At 41.9% G+C, this 18,470-nt stretch overlaps 1 protein-coding gene across 2 annotated transcripts in view; it reads right to left on the bottom strand.

Annotated features, from left to right (window-relative positions):
* The window catches only part of LOC112848052 (rap guanine nucleotide exchange factor 6), a 51,148-nt gene that overhangs the window by 19,281 nt on the left and 13,397 nt on the right, over positions 1-18,470 (bottom strand). The gene's annotated exons all lie outside the window — the stretch shown is intronic.

Below are 18,470 nucleotides of genomic sequence, written 5' to 3'. Positions count from 1 at the left end.
TGCAACCAAACAGACAGGCGTAATACTTGTGTTTGCACATGACAGCACTGAGACACCCAGATATATCTTACCACAGCCTAAAAATAGAACTCCATCAGACCAGCTGACAAAACATTAAGAGTGTGTGTGTGTGTGTGAGTGTGTGTGTGTAGGAGCAGCTTCTGTGGGTCAGGACACAGGTTTCTGGTTAGATACACACAGTCACACACACATTGTCAATCAGCACGTTGACTTGTGTGAAAATACACTTTGCCTGAATGCCTAAACTTAGACTAGAGGACTACCCTGCTGTCACCCTGATGTTGGAACAAAGCCTGAAAACAACTGGAAACAGCCTTTCTAGTAACAATATCTGCCTACTAGATATACATATACTTTTATTGAGAACCCTGAATAGAAATCTATGGAAGAGTTATGCAACGGCAAAGGTTAGTAAGATTTCAGCTGTATACTGACAAACATGCAGGCTTGTAAATAGTAAAAAAAATGCACATAAGTGTACTTATTGTGCTTCCTGACTTACTTTTATCCAAAACATCAATTAGCATGGAATATACTTGCTGCTCTGGGTGGATGAGCAAAATAAGCAGAGATGTTGATGATGTTTGGACTGAGGTTTCAATAAACCTGTAATGTTGTACAACTTTATTAGTAGAAGTAGAAGTACAGGGGGGAAATGCCTAAAGCCTATTTTCGGTAACATTTCCACACTCAGTTGAATTCTGTTCATTTCAATTCTATTGTATTTATATAGCGGCAAATCCCAACACTCACCGCAAGACACTTTGTATTTTAAGGTAAAGGCCCTACAATAATACAGAGAAAACCCCAACAACCAGACGTCCCCCTATGGTGACAGTGGGAAGGAAAAACTCCCTTTTAACAGGAAGAAACCTCCAGCAGAACAAGGTTTAGAGAGGGGGAGTCAGACAAAAGACATACAGTGGAAGAAAGGCAGCTTTTTACTCATTTTATCAGGTTTGACTGCAGATTTTATATCCATGTGACCATTAAATGAAAAAAAAAAAAAAGTTTTATCCCAATCATTTGGTTGGTCTTGTTAGCCTAAATCCCAAATGACTCCTCAGTCATTGGTACTCGCCAGTACCAAGACAATTCCTAGCAGCATAAATGGTTCTACAAGGAATTTGTGTACAAGCACCTCTAAATTTCACCACTAAACAATAGGACACACAAAAACAGTGTAAAAATGATAGCTCATCGCTACCTCAGGGCAAAGCTAAAACACAGCTGCAGTTCAGTGAGGATACTCACTCACACACACACACACACACACACACACACAAAAAACTGGGACAGCTTCAAAGCCACAATCTAATCTACAGTAATAATCTAACAGGTCTACAGAGAACAAAAAACTAACGCACTGTGTTGTCTCACTCCTGTTTTTTTTTTCTCCAGTCAGTGATGTACTGTAAAGCAAAACTTTTATGCATGCATCTTAAAGTAAATCCTCTCCAAAATAAATGCAGATATGATGTTTTACAATGTAAAGATCTGAACACTGAAAGGTGTTTATGTTACATCAAATAGTGAAATCTGAGCAGACTGAACATTACAGTTTTGTGAGCAGATTAACAGACAGTGCTGAAGCATCATAGTAGCAACACAACAGAGACGGAGACCAAAAGAGGAAGGAGTATAGTTTTTTGAAAGAATACTGTAGTCTCTGGTGTGTGCCGGTAAATTGAGTCAAGCAGTGGGAGCCAGCGGAAGCACGGAACAACACTGGGGAATGGGGAGGCTTCAATGCGATGGACCAAAACACTGCTGATGTGTTGTTAGCTCAGTCTATCACAGGAAGGAAGGAAGGTCTGGGTGAAAGAGATGGAAGAGGAGAAAGAAAGCAAGCAAAAGGAGGAAGGGAGAGAAGGGGTGCCAGACAAAAGGAAAAGACCAGCAGAGGAAGGCTGAAACAAGCGGGGGCAGGTAATGTGATAAACTGTATCAGGTGAATCCCCGTCTGCAAGCTTTGTCCCATACACGTTCTGAAATATTGTGGTAAAACCCAATCAATAACTTGTCACCAGTAATGTCTGAAATAAATATAATACAGTCTGCTTCCTCTACTTCTTACTGTGTGAATGTATTGAGCCTGACATCTGGAAATGTCTCAAGGTTGTTAGGAAACCTCTGCCTAACCTGGGGCAATCCCAGGGCTTAAATCGGGTACCTACATTTGATCCATAATATGATGTCATCAAATCATGTCGACTGCTGCTCTCAGGATGGTTTTAGCAACATCAGACAGACGAACCTAGCAGAATTCATCCTCCGGCCAAATGACCTTCAAATAAGAGTTGCCCAGTTCTGCAACACCCATTCATTAAATATGATATATATTTACTGGCATGCAAGCTTAAATTTTGGTAAAAAAGTAGACCCATCAGCTGCATGTTTGCCATTTTGGCTATCACTGGTTGATTAACTGTGCTTAAATACTCATGAGTCAAAACCTGGCATTCACAATCTCCCCTGAGGAAAAGCACAGTTATCTCCATCTGAGAGGTAAATTCTGATGGACAGAGGGCTTGACCTGGAAAGCCATTTACAGGGAGAGATGAAAACCTCCATTTACTGAGAGACAGTGAGCGGAGAGCAGACATGGAAAAGCCTAGATCACAGCGGTGAGAAAGTGGAACTGTATTGACTTCAAATCACAGTTAACTGGGTTAGTGAGCACAACAAACTGCTGCAGTAAGCACTGCTGTCATGCTGTTGAGTGTGCGTGTGTGTACGTACAGCAGGAGTGTGTACGTTAGGACATACAGCCCTGAGGCGATAGCTACGAGCCAAGCCTCAGTACCCACCTCACCCCTGCTTGATAATGAGTTCCTGGGTTACGCCTAATACCTATAAATGCATAATAATGTGCCCTGCATATTAATTTGGGAATATTTTTGCTATTGCAGATGAACCCACCCGGGTTCTACTGTTCTACTGGAAGGATTTTTCCCCATTTATCTGTAAGGAAGGTACAAGTACAAAAAAGTATTTTTATATATAATGGATAGCGTTTGGTAGATTTTACAAGGTAAGATAAGAAGCTGAATTAAATTCAGAGATGTGCAAACTTTGTGGAAGAGCTGTTAGATTTTCTTCTAAGTCTTACTGAATGCTGGTAGAATTCCAGAGACAAAGGCTTACAGCTCAGCAAAATGTAGTCCCTGACCCTGGGTCACCGGAAGATTCAGTTAAATCCATCGAAACTCCGTAATGATAAATGCTCTGGGTTAGTTTTCTGTTGTAAAGCTCATCTGGACACCTCACATTTATTTACAAACAGCCTTATTACACTGGACACTGAATCTTCTACTACTACTACTACTAGTACTACTCACAGCCATGAAACTAAATGCCCTTGATTCATTCATGATTGTATTGATTAGTGTAAACCAGGTCATCAATAGACCCAGACAGATAGATAGCAGTCATCCGCATGTCTGAGGATGCGATCTCCGCTTTGTAGTTTTAGCCTGTGGACTCCCAGAGAGACAAAAGTAATGTGATTACTGGCAATCTCTCTCCATGCTCTCAGTATGCACATACACTGCATTCATCTGAACTCAGGATGTGGTGGTTATGATGTGCCTGAACAACACAACAAAAAACAACAAACTCTCCATTTTAAATTGATGGTTACAGCAGATGGCTCCCCCTCCCTGAGCTTGGTTCTGCTGGAGGTTTCTTCCTGTTTAAGTTTTTCCTTTCCTCAGTCGCCAAGTGCTTTATCAACGAGGGTTGTTTGATTTTTGGTGTTTTCTCTGTAATATTGTAGGCCCTTTACCTTACAATGTAAAGCACATTGAGGCAGCTGCTGTTGTGATTTGGGACTATATTAATAAAACCGAATTCAATTGAACATTCAAAACTATTACAAAAGCCCCCTTTGAAAAAAATCTTGTTTAATATGCAAAAGATTCAAGTTCAGCAACTGTTCTTTTTTTCATGCAACTGGGATCAGCCCACAGTAATTGTTCTAATAATATTGGCTTTTCCTTACCAATTAATCGGTTTTCACGTGCAACCCTAAAAGCTATATCCCAAGTGGCTTGTAGCTTTACTGTTTTTGCTCCCACATGACACCACAGAGCAGCGGTGCAACCCTCATCAGTGACTTCTGACCTCTGTCCTGGCCTCCCTAGAGGCTCCTACATTGTGGCCTGATGACCCCATCTGTGATTAAGACATCGCCATCTCAGTGGAAACATCCATTAACTCATCACCAGCTGAGACTGCAATCTTTCATTCAAACCTGCCTGACATAGTCAGAATAAGATGCTGGAAAACACGGAAACCATCCGAGTTCCTGTGGATTATACACCATCTGAATTACGTGACAGGCTCAAATCACTTTTTTAATCAAAACGATGCTGTGATTATACATGTGTTGTCTAATATTCCCATTCATTCATGTTCCATAATGTCCACCTTCTCACTACATTTACGTGACCAGGCACCTTGCCCACGTCTACATACCTAAATTCATCGAGTTGCTTTTGTGTGACTGGCTGATTTAACATTTGTGTTTAAAAGCAGCTGAACAGGTCCACTTAAACACTAGAATTGTATTAGATGTTCAAAGGAAAGATTTTAATGCACAGCTGTAATGGGAAGTCCATTTTCCATATTTTATTTGACACTTTGCATGCCTTCAAAGCACTTATTAAGAATCAGTCAAGAGGAGAAAAAGCTGTTTTTCAAAGACACTAAAAATCCACTCTTTGATGATGCAAGCTCTCCAACTGGCTGCAGAAATGAGCAGCTGTATCACTTTTAAACTAACAATAGGATAAACAGAGCTGATCCACAGAGCTAATCACTGATGCACGGCACTCTGCACTTGACCTGCTGTGTAAGGGTGTGCACAGACGCGTTTCAATCAGGTATCTACAGTGCTGCTGCTGCCACCTTCTGGCAGAACGCCTCAGCACTGAATAGACTTGGTTCAACAGATATTGCACATCTCCCTATTGGCAACTGAAACTAGTCTGAGAAGGATTAGTTAGATCCTCCCAGATGTCAAAAGAGCTGTTTGATGTTAATGAAGATGTTGCTTGATTATTTCATTATATTGCTGTAGAGCAGTAGAGAATAAGTGAAACCAGCTTGTTCTTATGTGTAACACCGGCAGAGATAGACCCCGACTATCTGCTCAAATCTTTTGAGGCTATTTAAACCACACATTACAGTAACAGTAGGTATTTGTAACCCAGACAGGAAATTAACATTTTGACATGCGGCTGAATAAAGTATGTCTCACACATGAACAAGCTGCGACAGAACTGGAGCCAGTCATACAAAAGCAAGTTGTTGCAGGACTCTGCAGAGGCCCTGTGTCCAACCCACCGCGTTTCTCCTTTCTTATCAACAGATGGCCCATTAACACAGAATCCATTATATGCATTCACTCCCACACGGCAAAGAAAATGCAGGCAATATATAAAAAAAAAAAAAGCTTCAGACTCTTTCCTGATGAGGCGTGTTTTATATGCCTAAAGCTGAAAAAAAAAACCTGATAACATGCAAAGTAGCTGGTGTGACTGTGTGGGGGTAAGTAAACTATTCCAAACATTTTGCTGAGGTTAAGATTCTTTCGCTAAATGTCATTTTTCAGGGGGAAGCGGGTCTTTGCTTCCAGCAGCGGCTGCCTCTGTAAAGGATTCAATCAGCCACCAGCCCACCCTCGCCTCCACCAGAATGTACAGTATGCCGGTCGCGTCTGTCACCGACACAGAGAGGATGGTGTAGACGATACAACGCTTCCATTCAAGCTGCAAGAACAAACAGCTTAGCTAACTTTGTGCATTCAAAACCAGCCCTGAGCATTTACATTACACAGAACTCCCCAAGACTCTGTGTCAACACTGCACCCAGATAAGGCATAACAGTTAGAAACTAGGAGCACAAAGACGTTAGTGGGGGGTGGAATTTAATTTAATTTTTTTACGTGTTTCAACACTTGAAACGGGTCAAGTCTAGTATTCAGATGCAAGTACTCCATTTCAGTGACAGTAACGAACAAAAGCACTTCAAACAGGCCTTAGCAGAATTGTCAGGAGCTGCATGAGATGGTCGTTTCATCCGAGTGCTCTCCTGTCAGCTACCGTGCTATCCAAAAGCTTTAAGCTACCCATCATTTCTCTATATTTTGCCAGGAAAATGGGAAACAAGTGCAGTAATTTATTGCCTTTCGTTTTGTTCACTGTCAGAAACTTCCTACTTGCACCAAAAGAGCAGCTCCCATTCACTGTCAGTCCTGTTCTTGTGTAATTTGGATACCTCAGCTTTTTTCCCCACATTTCCCTTCCTAAAGAATGGCTTCTGACAGCCAACCGTCCACTAGGACCGATTCTGATGAGGCTTCAGTGAACAGTAGATGGATCAACTCACGGGCCAAATGCCTCTCAGAGGTCCCGTGTCATGTTTTTGCTGGACTTTTTCCCTCCTCTTTTCAAAGGACACGACTTTCAGATGCTGTTCATCTGCTGTAGATGTTTTTTAAGCCTAACACTGCTTCTTTTGTCCTTCACTTGTCTAGTTTCTTCAAAATTCTTTTCGTAAATAGGGACACCATGCTAAGATACGCCAAGTTTTTTTGGCCATCTTAGCATGGGGAATCCCCTTGTTGGTGCAAAATTACTACATTATGCCTGTCAAACTGTTATCTTTGGCATTTTTCATACATTTGACTAAAGACATGTGAACAAAAGGGTTTCTTTGACAAGGTGCTAGAAACTAAGTCCCTTAAGATGCCAAGTTGTCTGTTATGTAAAGACAAAACTTCAACCTTTTATGTCTTAAAGCAAACTTGTGACAAGTAGGTCTACTAGTTCCATTTCAGCAGATCAGTAATATCCAACATTAGGGATTACCAAAAACGTCATGTGTCCTAACCAAAAAGCAGATGATCCAAGTCATTTTTCAAGTACCCTGATTTTACAATACAAAAATTGCGCTGCTGATTATGATTCAGACGTATAACAGTTGTCATTGTAAGATACTGGAGAAAGACACGATTATTCTCGATAAAACATCAGCACTTGGAATCAAATCAAACACCCGAAGCGGAGAAACTAACAAAACCTCATCCGTTGACAAATGTTTACATAGCTGCGCAATCTCCTTAGAACAAATTTAAAGGCTCAAGGAGTTAATGTTGCTAAAGCTCTGATGGTTTAAACCTGAGTGCCTGTAAGGTCAACTGTAATCCCATGGTTATGATACCAGACTCCACGCAGGATGGATCATGATTCATACAATGCAGAAGCTCCCCTATAATCCCAGGCTGCACTGTGCGGTGCGCCCTTATCACTGCCAGAATTGGTGCGAGGTTTCAAGCACACTTGCTCCAATTAGATCTCAAATCCCCTCTTTCTGCTCACGGCTCAGCCTCTCCTCGACTTAACAAAAGAAACTATTTTCAGGAACAAAGCCCAGTCGGAGAGGAGGGCTTGACACAGCTGGCACAAAAACAGTCAAATACCTTTTTTTTTCTTTTTAAAGCTTTCTCTACAGTGTGAATCTCCAGAATTAAAACTCATACGAATCTGAAGTAAATCACTTAATGCACGAAGCGAGCGTGAGCGCTGAAAACAAATACGGTGAGAGTCCTGGATCGGGAGAGTTTCCACACTATGAAAACTGAGGACTTGGGTTCATAAAAAGCCTGGTGACGACAGTCGTGGTGTTGCTGACGGAGCGGGCTATGGAAACAGGCGTACGATGGGAGGAAACGGGGACGGCGGCAGTGGAGGTTACACTATGTGTCGAATCAACAGCAAAACCTGTGGACTAAAAACAAAACGCACAAAGTAGATACACAGTGGGTTAAGTATCCCACTTTGCAGAATGGTTCACTCCGTGCCTCCTTGTAAGGATGCCACATGAGCAGCAATGCATGACCACTTTGTGCAAAAACAAGTTCACTCTGACACTTTCCAAGCACTGCACCAATAAGTTGTGACTCTGTATCAGGCTCTGTATCTCCCTCTCTTTACTCCTCCTAGAAAAGCAAGAGGTTGGATTGAGAGTCTAACCCAGAAAGCACCGCACCAGCTGCCATTTTTTCCACTTACCAGCCAAGCCAAACAGCCACACACAAAACTGCTGCCACACACAGGAATGGAAAATCTGAGCCTTTATTATAATCTTAGCTGCAGTTCTTTTTCCTTTTTTTGAAATGCTGAAATGAATGAAGTAGTCAGAGGAAGTTTCTTCCATGCCTGAAAAGGACTGGTTTTTTTTTAGTCTTTTTAATTTTTTTTATTCTGCTCATGCTGTATTTATCATTTTTACATTTCTACCCTGTCACTACACAATCCCTTTTTTTTAAATGATTTTTCCTCTTGGGTTCCGATCTGGGAAATATTACCTTGGAAAAAAAAAGGCGGGGGAAGGGGGTATGTGTGCATCAACTTGATCAATTTTTTGTTTTTGTTTTTTTGTTAAGCACATTTTATGGTTTTGTTCATTACAAATTATAATTCCCTACCTAGCCTTTGGGTTAGCAAAATTTCAAAGGCATCTTAAAACACCATTAAAAAAAGGAAAAGAAAAAGAAATGTTTTCCACTCCCCTCGGCTACCTCTCGCTCCATCTCATTACCAGCTCATTTTGCTCTCATCTATCATTTCCCTGTGTCGACAACAGTACAGTCTGCACCTTTGTTAAAGGCTCCCATTTACTCAGCTGTAACCATTACTCCTTGGTTAATCCTAATTGCTGGACCTATAAGTTTTCAAGAGTTTGACGCTTACAGCTAAGGAGCTCTTCGTCACCTGTGGTTTTCAACCCATTTGTCTTTTAACCCCTCTCAGAGATGGCCGACGCTGCAGCCGGGCAGAGAGGTTCGGGTCTGTTCAAAGCAGCAGATGTTAGAGAGCGAGCACACGGTAGTAAGCTGAACTCTGCTGCTGAAGGTTCCTGCCAGACAACAGCCCAGCTGGCAGGCAAAGGTTTGGGGGGAGGGTGGGTCGCTAAGTTTAGACAGGCGCACAAACAGATATGTGCAAACATGAACATGACGAAGCACGTAAATGAACACTGCACCTCCGGTTTTCTGTGGTAGTCGGTGTAAACTAGACAGCCACCTGGCCTAAGCGTAGCTGTCATCTGCATGGCCTTACAGCCACAGGCGGGCTGTCATGTAGCCAAGATATGGAACCGATAGCCCAGTCTGTTCAGACAGGCAGCTCTGCTCTACTTCTCACACTCTCACTGCAGCGCCATAAATCATAAACGGAACCATGCAAGCAAAGCCCGGCGCCTTCTCCCTATTTTGGACTGCAAAGACAAATAGCGCAGAGTGTCCCACAGCTCGGCTCGCTAGCTTCAGCTGGCCTGTGGGGCTTGAAAAATGTATTTCTTTTTTTGGTAGGTTTGGTTTCAAACAAGCCTCCGGGGTCGTCTACAAACCAGGTGAAATGTCAGCAAAATTTAACCACTACTAACACTCAGAAAATAGAGGTTCTTGCTTGTTTTGCTCCTGAAAGCTTTGATTCAACAGTGTTTCAACCCAATGTCAGAAATCTAGGTGCTACATATGACTAGGCTCTTAAATCTGCATTTCTTTTTTCAACCCTCCATGCCCACGTCGGGCGGTGTTCAAATCAGAATTAGAATTAGAAATGCCTTCATTTCCTCCCGACTGGACTATTGTAATTCACTGGACATTGGCCTCAGTATGTCATCTTTGGATCACCATCTATGCATTGGCTCCCCATGAAGTCCAGACTTCAGTTTAAGGTCTTGGTGATCACTTTCGGAGCTCCGTATGCATTCCTGATCACATTAGCGATTTCTTCCATCCATATACAATGTACAGGTCACTGATGTTCTGACCAAACCTGCTGGTGGTTCTTCGTCCTAGACTGAAAATGTGCATTGGAGGTCATGGCTTCTAAACTATAGACTAGAAACTTTTAAAGACCCTGAGACTTACATGTATATGCTTGATTTTAACTAAGGGCAGCACGGTGGCATGGAGATTAGCACTGCTGCCACACAGCAGTTTATGGCAGATTGTACAATAAGCTACTGCAAGGTTCCCTAACAGATCCTCCAAGCGCTCTCACTTCACACCTCTGCTAGAATCACTGCACTGGCTCCCTGTTAAATTTAAAATTCTGGTATTCACCTTTAGGTCACTGCCTGGTGAAGCCCCCTCCTACAGTACATCAGTGAACTTTTACAGTCATGCATCATCAGCAGGACTCGCACGTCTTCTGATTATCCGTCTCCAAATTAGACCAGCTGTAGACTAAACTGGAATTTGGGTAGCATTTGTAACTTAAAAAGGTAGCATATATATGTTTTTCTGTACTTATTTAACTTAAAATAAATAGCTATGCAGGATGATAATATCCCAGTGGATGAACTTGCGGCCACATTCACATATACAGTGGTTTGAATATATTTGCATGGAAGATAGTCATGTGTAAATCACATCAAAAGCCGTATCACCATAGTTACACAATCAGACCACCATCTGACTTACAGGAACACACACAAACCCCTGCCAGTCAATGGTTTTATGTCTGTATATACATAACCTGATTGACACAGTGGACTAACTGGACTAAGCTATTTCAATGAGCACAGCGACCGCAGAGGTTGGCGGGGAAAAGCTTTCTCTCACATACTCAACTCCATGTACTTCAAACTTTCTCAGGCCTTGGACAAATATGTTTTCTGCCTTAAAATCCAGGCAAGTGGGGGGTGGGGGGAATCAGTTCAGACCACCCCGCTTACAATAAAAATCTCACCACAACACATCTGGCTTTGGTGTAACCAATATCAAGACAAGACAGAAAAAGAATCAATCCAGCAGCATTTCAAGCACAACTAAGAACTGAAGATCAAACACTTAGAGCAGGATCTCCTGGTGGAAGTGGAAAATGACTTCATTTGCTTTTTTTTCCATCTGGCAACAAACAAATATGGGGCGATCGTGGCTCAAGAGTTGCCTGTTCGCCTTGTAATTGGAAGGTTGCCGGTTCGAGACCCGGCTCCGACAGTCTCGGCCGTTGTGTCCTTGGGCAAGACACTTCACCCGTTGCCTACTGGTGGTGGTCAGAGGGCCCGGTGGCACCAGTGTCCGGCAGCCTCGCCTCTGTCAGTGCGCCCCAGGGCAGCTGTGGCTACAATGTAGCTTGCCATCACCAGTGTGTGAATGTGAATGGGTGAATGACTGAATGTAGTGTAAAGTGCTTTGGGGTCCATAGGGACTAAGTAAAGTGCTATACAAATACAGGCCATATAATTAAAATATTCTTTAAGACTTTTTAAAAGTGGCTTTAGTAGAGAAAACTTTATTTTTGGGGTAAATTGGCAAGTCTGGAGGAGTGTGTATTAACATTACATGTCACATGCTAATGAAAACAGATGCCACGTCATACTTTCAAACCCTTCAGCATCAGGCGGCACCACGCACACTCATCAGATTTTTTTGATAATGGAACTTACTGTAAGCGATCAGTGAGATCACCAAAGCCTAACCTCACTTTAACAGTCTCAAAAGATTTGTTTCCATGTGTAGAGATCAATCTGTCTCTCTCTGCCTCTAACATGCCTACTTAACTACTCTGTTTGCTCTCAGCTGCTGAGTCAATAGTCCTCTCCCTCCTTTTTTGAAGCACATTCCTCTAATCCTCCCTCCTCTGAACACACTTGTGGACATTAAGGCTGATACGATCCTTATCAATGAGCTGGACTGGGTGGATACCTACAGTTTTAACTGGAAGTTAGTTCTTTTGCCATCTGGAGAAACCAGTTAGAGAGAGTTCACTGGTTACAAATTAGAGGCTACAAGTTACTATTATGGACTCTGCAAACATGTTGTTATTATCAGCCTCTGTCTGGATAATATATGTGTTTAAGACTGTAACCTTTAGAAGCCACCTGATACTGTTCCCCCCATGAGAGCTTGAATACTGACATTTAAATGTCACACTTTACCCCACTTACCTCATTGTAATAATATGTTAAGGATGACTGATTCTATGACATGATGTTAAAGTACAGTCAAATCATTAGAATCATATGCAAAGTTAGTTCCTGTAAAATCTAAATAAAATTATTTAGAAAAATCTAAAAGGTTTGATTAAATGTAAATTTGTATATGATGTCCTCAAATGACTTGTGAACACCAAACATGTCACATTGCGTGCAGATTTTTCCCAGTGCCCTGTGCACACACATTTGCACCTACCTGATGAACATTAATGTGTCTGTTATGGTTCAAACTGCACTACTGTCTGATAAGAATTGAATGAGCAGCTAATATTTTATCTGACAGGGGTGTGAGGTAACTGCCGACTGCACGACTGCGGGTGAGAAACAGCAGCTCGTACAACCTCCAGGGCAAAACTGGGGTTTAAAGTATTTACAGAATTGCACAGCGAGGTCAAAAACACCCCTATTTTCGCTTTTGTTTTAAAAACACGTTTCCCAGATTTAACAGGTTTCTCGTTGACTCAAAAATGTGTTTTCAGAACCTGATTACTGCAATACTGAAGTATCACTTCCTTATACAGTGTAAGAGATTCAATCGAGAGAAAAAAAAAAAATGGGAACATCTATTTGAACAATATCAACGCTTTAACGCCAGATTTCAAAGAAATTTACGAAATTTCAAAATTAGTAATGACACACAGAAGATCAGCACCAATATGTCCAATATACACAACCCAAAGTGCAATAAAGGACGAGGGCACACAGAACAAGCATTCATTCACAGAGGCGTGATCTATTGTAACATATACCACCTTTAATGGTTTATAAGCACATTATTAATACTGTAAATTCTGATACTTTGATAGCATTTTTTTGTTAAACGACCATGCCATCAAAGCCCTTTGAACTGTATATATATTTTTTATATATATTTAATGCTACAAAAAAAGAAGAAAAAAAGCTCCCTTTCATATGACTTGCATTCTGATCTTTGGTGATGACGAACCTGCAAGTGTCAACAGCAGCGGACACGCTGATCCTAATCTGTTCTTACTTACATTGTTGCCTGAGAACTTCTCAGCAGGGTTTTTTTTATTTTTTAGTGCAGGCAAATTAGCTGATTGTTTACCGATTTGAAAACATGCAGTTGTGTCATACCCTCTTCAGTTTCGCATGCTTTCGGTAAAACACCTTCACTGGCAGCGTGTTTAGCTCGCGGCACTGCATACACGTGTAAAGTAAGGGCAGAAGGGTAAAATATTGTTGGGTGCAAGAACGCTTACATGCGTCTGCAGGGAAAAGCTAAATTCAAATGTTTTTTTAAAGCAGTTTTCAACTTAGCTTCATTCGCCATTCCCCACCTCACTCCTCAAACCCAACCACTTGTATCAAATAATTCTATTAACAGACGCACGTTGCAAAGTTACTATCAACTAATAGGTTTAATATGAAATACTTCAAAAAGCCGCGAAGGTGTCGTATTACGTCACAGGTGAGCAGGCCTTCTTTGTCTTGACTGGGTTCATGCCATGCTCGTGAGGCAGATGTGAAGTTCAGGGAACCCAAGCTTTCACATTCCCAGCATTCCAGAGGTGAGCGCCCTGCATTCTTTTTCAAATGTGTCAGCAAACGAGGTGACCGAGCAAGTAAGTCAGATAATGACTTGGTGAATAAATTTGCAGGTGACTGAAAACACTTACTGGAAGTGAAAGGCTGGCAAGATAATCGAGGCAAAGGTGACGTGAACAGGTGACAATTCCAAACAAACAACAACAACAATAAAAAAAGAAAGACGAAAAACTTCCCATTTAAAGCTTCACAAGAGTAGAAATTTGGGGATTTGTCACACACGAAATTGAGTAAAAACTGCATGAGTCACAATGATAGTTGAACCATCAGATTGAGACACATGGGTTAAGCAACACACAACTAACAAAACCAAACCACGCGTCATTATGTTTGCTTACATTTTATCATCACTTTCGACTTGTCCTCACAAGTCTCTGCAAACGCAGTGTAGCGTACCCGGCACACCATGATGTGTAAGTGGTCTGGTTTACAAACTATTGCATCAACTCCCCCTCTTCTTAATCGCATGTTGCTCAAACGCTTGCTGGAGTCTCATCTCCAGGTGCGTTACCGCCGAATTCCATGTGGGCTGCATTTTCAGGAAGTCGAATTTCAGTCGCTGTGCAAACTTGCAGAAATTGTAAAGACAAGATTTATATGAGCTTATATTCCTGCAGCATATCTTTAAAACATCCCCCAAACAGTGTATTCAATCAACTGGTATTCTAATATAAGTGACCGTGAGAACAAGCGCACAAAGACCTGCGTGACGGGCAGTGTCGTTCCAGCCCGGCTTCATTCTTTTAATGCCTTTAAAGAAGGGGAAAGCAGGAATGTTGTCAGTACAAGCCCTTGTAGCTCGTGTCTTTTGCTTTCACTTAACAGAAACACTGTGCCCGATTCCTGATATCTTCGGAGTGGCCAAATCTCTGCTTTGAATATTAAAATATCAGGTGAGCAGTTGCACCTGGTGTGCACGGCCCGTGTTAAAGACAAAGAGACCGTGTGAGGAGAAAAACATCTTTGTGAAGTAGTGGTTTTCAAATGTTTTCATGCACAACAGTGGCCAAGCTGAAATTCCCAGCCACGACAGGACAGCTCCTGTGTCATCTGTTCCTTTAACATTTCCCAGCACCCACCTAGACCTCACACCTGCAGTTTTTCTGCAAGAGGGTCACCGCTTCACTAGCATATATCCTGCCTCCATGACTTTATCAGATACAGCCACACAATCCTACAAATGCTATTGTTGCCTGTGGTCTGGATCCAGAGCTCTTTTGAAGTGGGACGAGTTCCTCTTCAAAGTGATGTTTGGTTTCCAAAGCTCGCCATGTTAGCATCAGCTTCACCCGATGAATGACGTCCTCTTGACTCGCGTTCACTGGTGGTTAGTTGTGGTTTCCACCACACAAGAAAGTGACTCATCCCCCTCCCCATTATCCCCCTTACTGTCGAACGTGGCCTTTGATGCGTCGCACTCTCGTAATCCCGCCATCCAGCCGCTGGGTAAACACACTGAAGTTCCCTTTCACTTTTTTAGTGGGAATGAGTGCGTGCAATGTACAGATGCTGTAAATGAACAATTCATTCATAGTTTGTTTTTTTTTGCGGTTTATTGCAGTAACAATCTATGTCATATGAACCCCAGAAGAAAGTAGCTCTGGCTCAAGAAACACACGCACACGACTTGGTAACAACCAATCTAACATTTTTAAGATGTAGGAAAAGAGGGGTACAATACAAACCCACTGCTGCTTACAACACTTCAAGGACTCATTGATCTGTATTTGTTTTCAGTCTGTGAAACGTGATGCTAAAAAATTAGCATCCCGATTTTGTTTAGAATTAAGGCAGAGGTTTGGGTCAGAGGGCTGAATGGGAAGCAGAGGGGAGAGGGCAGACAGTCAGCAGCCTGGGGTTTGTGTTGTGATGTGGACAGTGACTCAATGTTTCCACAGTGGGATCTGCCAAAAAAGAGGCCTCCCACAACACCGCTTCTGTCAGCACTCCAGACTTCATCCCACTCAATAGGAACGGCTGGCAGCCAGTCCATCTCAAATGTATGGGATGAGACAGTTCATGCCGACTATCAGAATCTGCTAATTACAGCTGGGCAGGAAATTCTTCTTGTGATCCTCAAGGCTGATGGATTTCTAAACATTTTGTGTTACATGAATATGACTTTCTTTTTTTCTTTTTCTTCTTAAATGGGAAGAAAACTCCAGGGCACGGCAGAAACAACCACAAATTACCAAACTCTGCTGTTCAGCTGCTCTTTTCTACAGTGTTGGAAACTTTTCTATTATTCTTAATTATACAATACAAAAAAACTCCCAAAGTTGTAACTGATCTAGAGGAGCTTCAAACACACAAATACAAAAAAAAGGTTTTCAAAGGTCTGTATAGAAAATCTCAACATTGCTGCCAATATAAAAATCTGCTGTTTGTTTGTAACTATATTGGTTAAAGGGGACTAAGTGATGCTTTTCCTTGTTTTCTGTCATAAGAGTGCTTGACGAATTTATTAGACCACCGGTGATAAAAATAAGAAAATGCAAATATTTTATTACCATTACAGAAAACAAAAAAATGACTGTTAATTTAGGGCAGTAAATTAGCAGTGTTGGTAATACTTGATAAGCACTGTCAAACCCCAAATCCCTTTGGGGAACGGATAATGCATCTCTAGTATAAAAGATCTAAGTAGTCACTGTAATAACGATCGTTGGTTTTATTTACGAGGCATTTGCTCGCTTCACGACTCTGCTGTTTAAACCTTCTGATTATGAGGGAAAGCCAATCAGAAGAAAGCAGGCTTTGAGGGCTCGATTCAAACAGTGGATAACCTGAAGGGCTACACAAAGACACCAAGTATAAGATAAACGAAGATTATTTTGACAACTTTAGTAAGGGTTCAAGTCCAGATTTTCTTTTTTAGCTTCCACCAAATAAGGATTGTTAAACATCCAAAAAGCTCTTTGCGTTCTTTGCTTTTTGTATGCTGTGTTTCAAGGTGAGAAACAGTTCACGGGGTGCTAACACTCTACAATCAGACCGCTAAATAAGAACAACAGTAATGGAGCTGGACTCTTAGTGAGACCCACTATGGTCCCAGCCTGAAAAAGTTAAAAATGATATACAACATCTGGAAGGACGTGGAGCAGGTGTGCCTCCTTGTATAACATTCTGCCTGAACACTCTGCCAAGAACCATAAAGTGACTCTAAAAAAATAAAATAAAATCCATGAAAGAAAAAAAAACCCTGAGGGGGGAAAAAAAAGGACTCAAACTAAGTGAAAGCACTTCTGTCCCACTGACTCGTTACTCACACATGATTCAGTTTCTAGGAATTTTAGCATATACCACGACCATGCAAGAAAAAAAGATGGCTACTTTTTATTTTTGCAGCATTTACTGGTTACTTTGTGTCACCTAAGTAACAGATATTTGGTTACTCTATATTCTTCATGCCTCATGAAATGGCGAAGAGCCTCAGTGGCTGCACACAGTGTACTGACGCAAATCTGAAAATAGTTAGTCTGGGAGCTACTGGAGTTTTATTTAGTAGATCTGAATTGTTCGTGGCCGTAAATCCATTCGTGAGATTGCATTTCTAATCTTCAGTCTTCAAAAAGCTCTGACTCATCTCAGCAGATTGCATAGCTCACTGTCAACAGCTCAGACCTCTAGAGATAATGCGTGCACTAACCTTCGATTGGCTATTTTGTGTTCACGGGCAAAACAAAAGCTGCAGATACACGTTTAATTCCCTCGTGTATCTGTACTGCCTGGCTACTGCAAGGAATGCTGCTGCTGTTGACTACAGCCCAGTCTCTGAGGAATTTACAGGGCAGGGTGCTTGAAACCAGCAAACTGGGTGTGCTTTACAGAGTCCACCACAAAAGGGGAACATGATTTATTACTGTGGCAACAAACATTACAAAAAAAAAAAAGACAAAAAGAGGTCAAAAATGCAACAAGCTGTGACATTTACTACTTTGCGTTTTTTTCACCCATTGTTTACTAGGTGACAAACATGGGCACTTGGGCTGGAAATAGCCATTTGTTTCCCTCAGAGTCCTTTATGAATTGTGTCCGATTGAAACTGATGTCTCAGTGTTGTCTGGGAGAGAGTGATGTAGATTCAGGCAATGCTGCAAAGTACAGATGACTAAAGTGGGCAGATCAATAATTAGATTTGTGTTGTGATGTGTTAATAACTGCAGGGAGCCTGTTTTAATATTGCTGGAGTGGTGCTTTACAATTTGTGGCTGTACGCGTCCAGAGACCGCTGTGATATGGGGAACGATGTCTGCATCTTCTAGCCATCTGCGGCTCCATATTCAAGCAGTCCAACACCGCAAGCATCAAAGCTGCATGTTCTGGTCCCGCAAAAAGGCTGATTAAAGTGCATACTCTGAGTGAGTCTGGGAACCCATCCACCAGTCTCATGGCTTCGCCTCTGGGGGGCAGGATCCACGTTTTCAAGAGCTTCCAGTGCAGCCAGTGGATACCCTGTCCAAGATTTGCATTTCCATCTGGCAGGGACCATTTTTGTATTAAGATCAATTTTAAAAAGCTAACGGAAAGCTAGCGTATCAATAGATGGCTGATGACGATTACCCAATGCATTTCAGGAAATGAAATTCCTCGCCTGCTCTCCATATCGGTCAGAATTACTGCAGCTTGTTTTCCTCGTGTTGTTGGTGATGCCTGGCGGACGGACTGGTGCTCTAGTCCCTGCTCCAAACGAGCGGCATCATCAATCACACCACATGCTTAAATGGGCAGCAAAGCAGTCGGTCAGCTGATTTTGACTGAACAGTCTGCCGTCATGCCTCTCAGTACCATAAACCTTGTTAGTGTTGGCTTGAAACATTGAAATGTGACTGTTGTACTCTGCTGGTACGTTAACATTTTGTGGC

Source organism: Oreochromis niloticus, linkage group LG10 (genome assembly GCF_001858045.2).
Source record: "Oreochromis niloticus isolate F11D_XX linkage group LG10, O_niloticus_UMD_NMBU, whole genome shotgun sequence".
In the NCBI taxonomy this organism is placed as follows: Eukaryota; Metazoa; Chordata; class Actinopteri; order Cichliformes; family Cichlidae; genus Oreochromis; species Oreochromis niloticus.
This window is presented reverse-complemented; position numbering and strand designations above follow the sequence as displayed.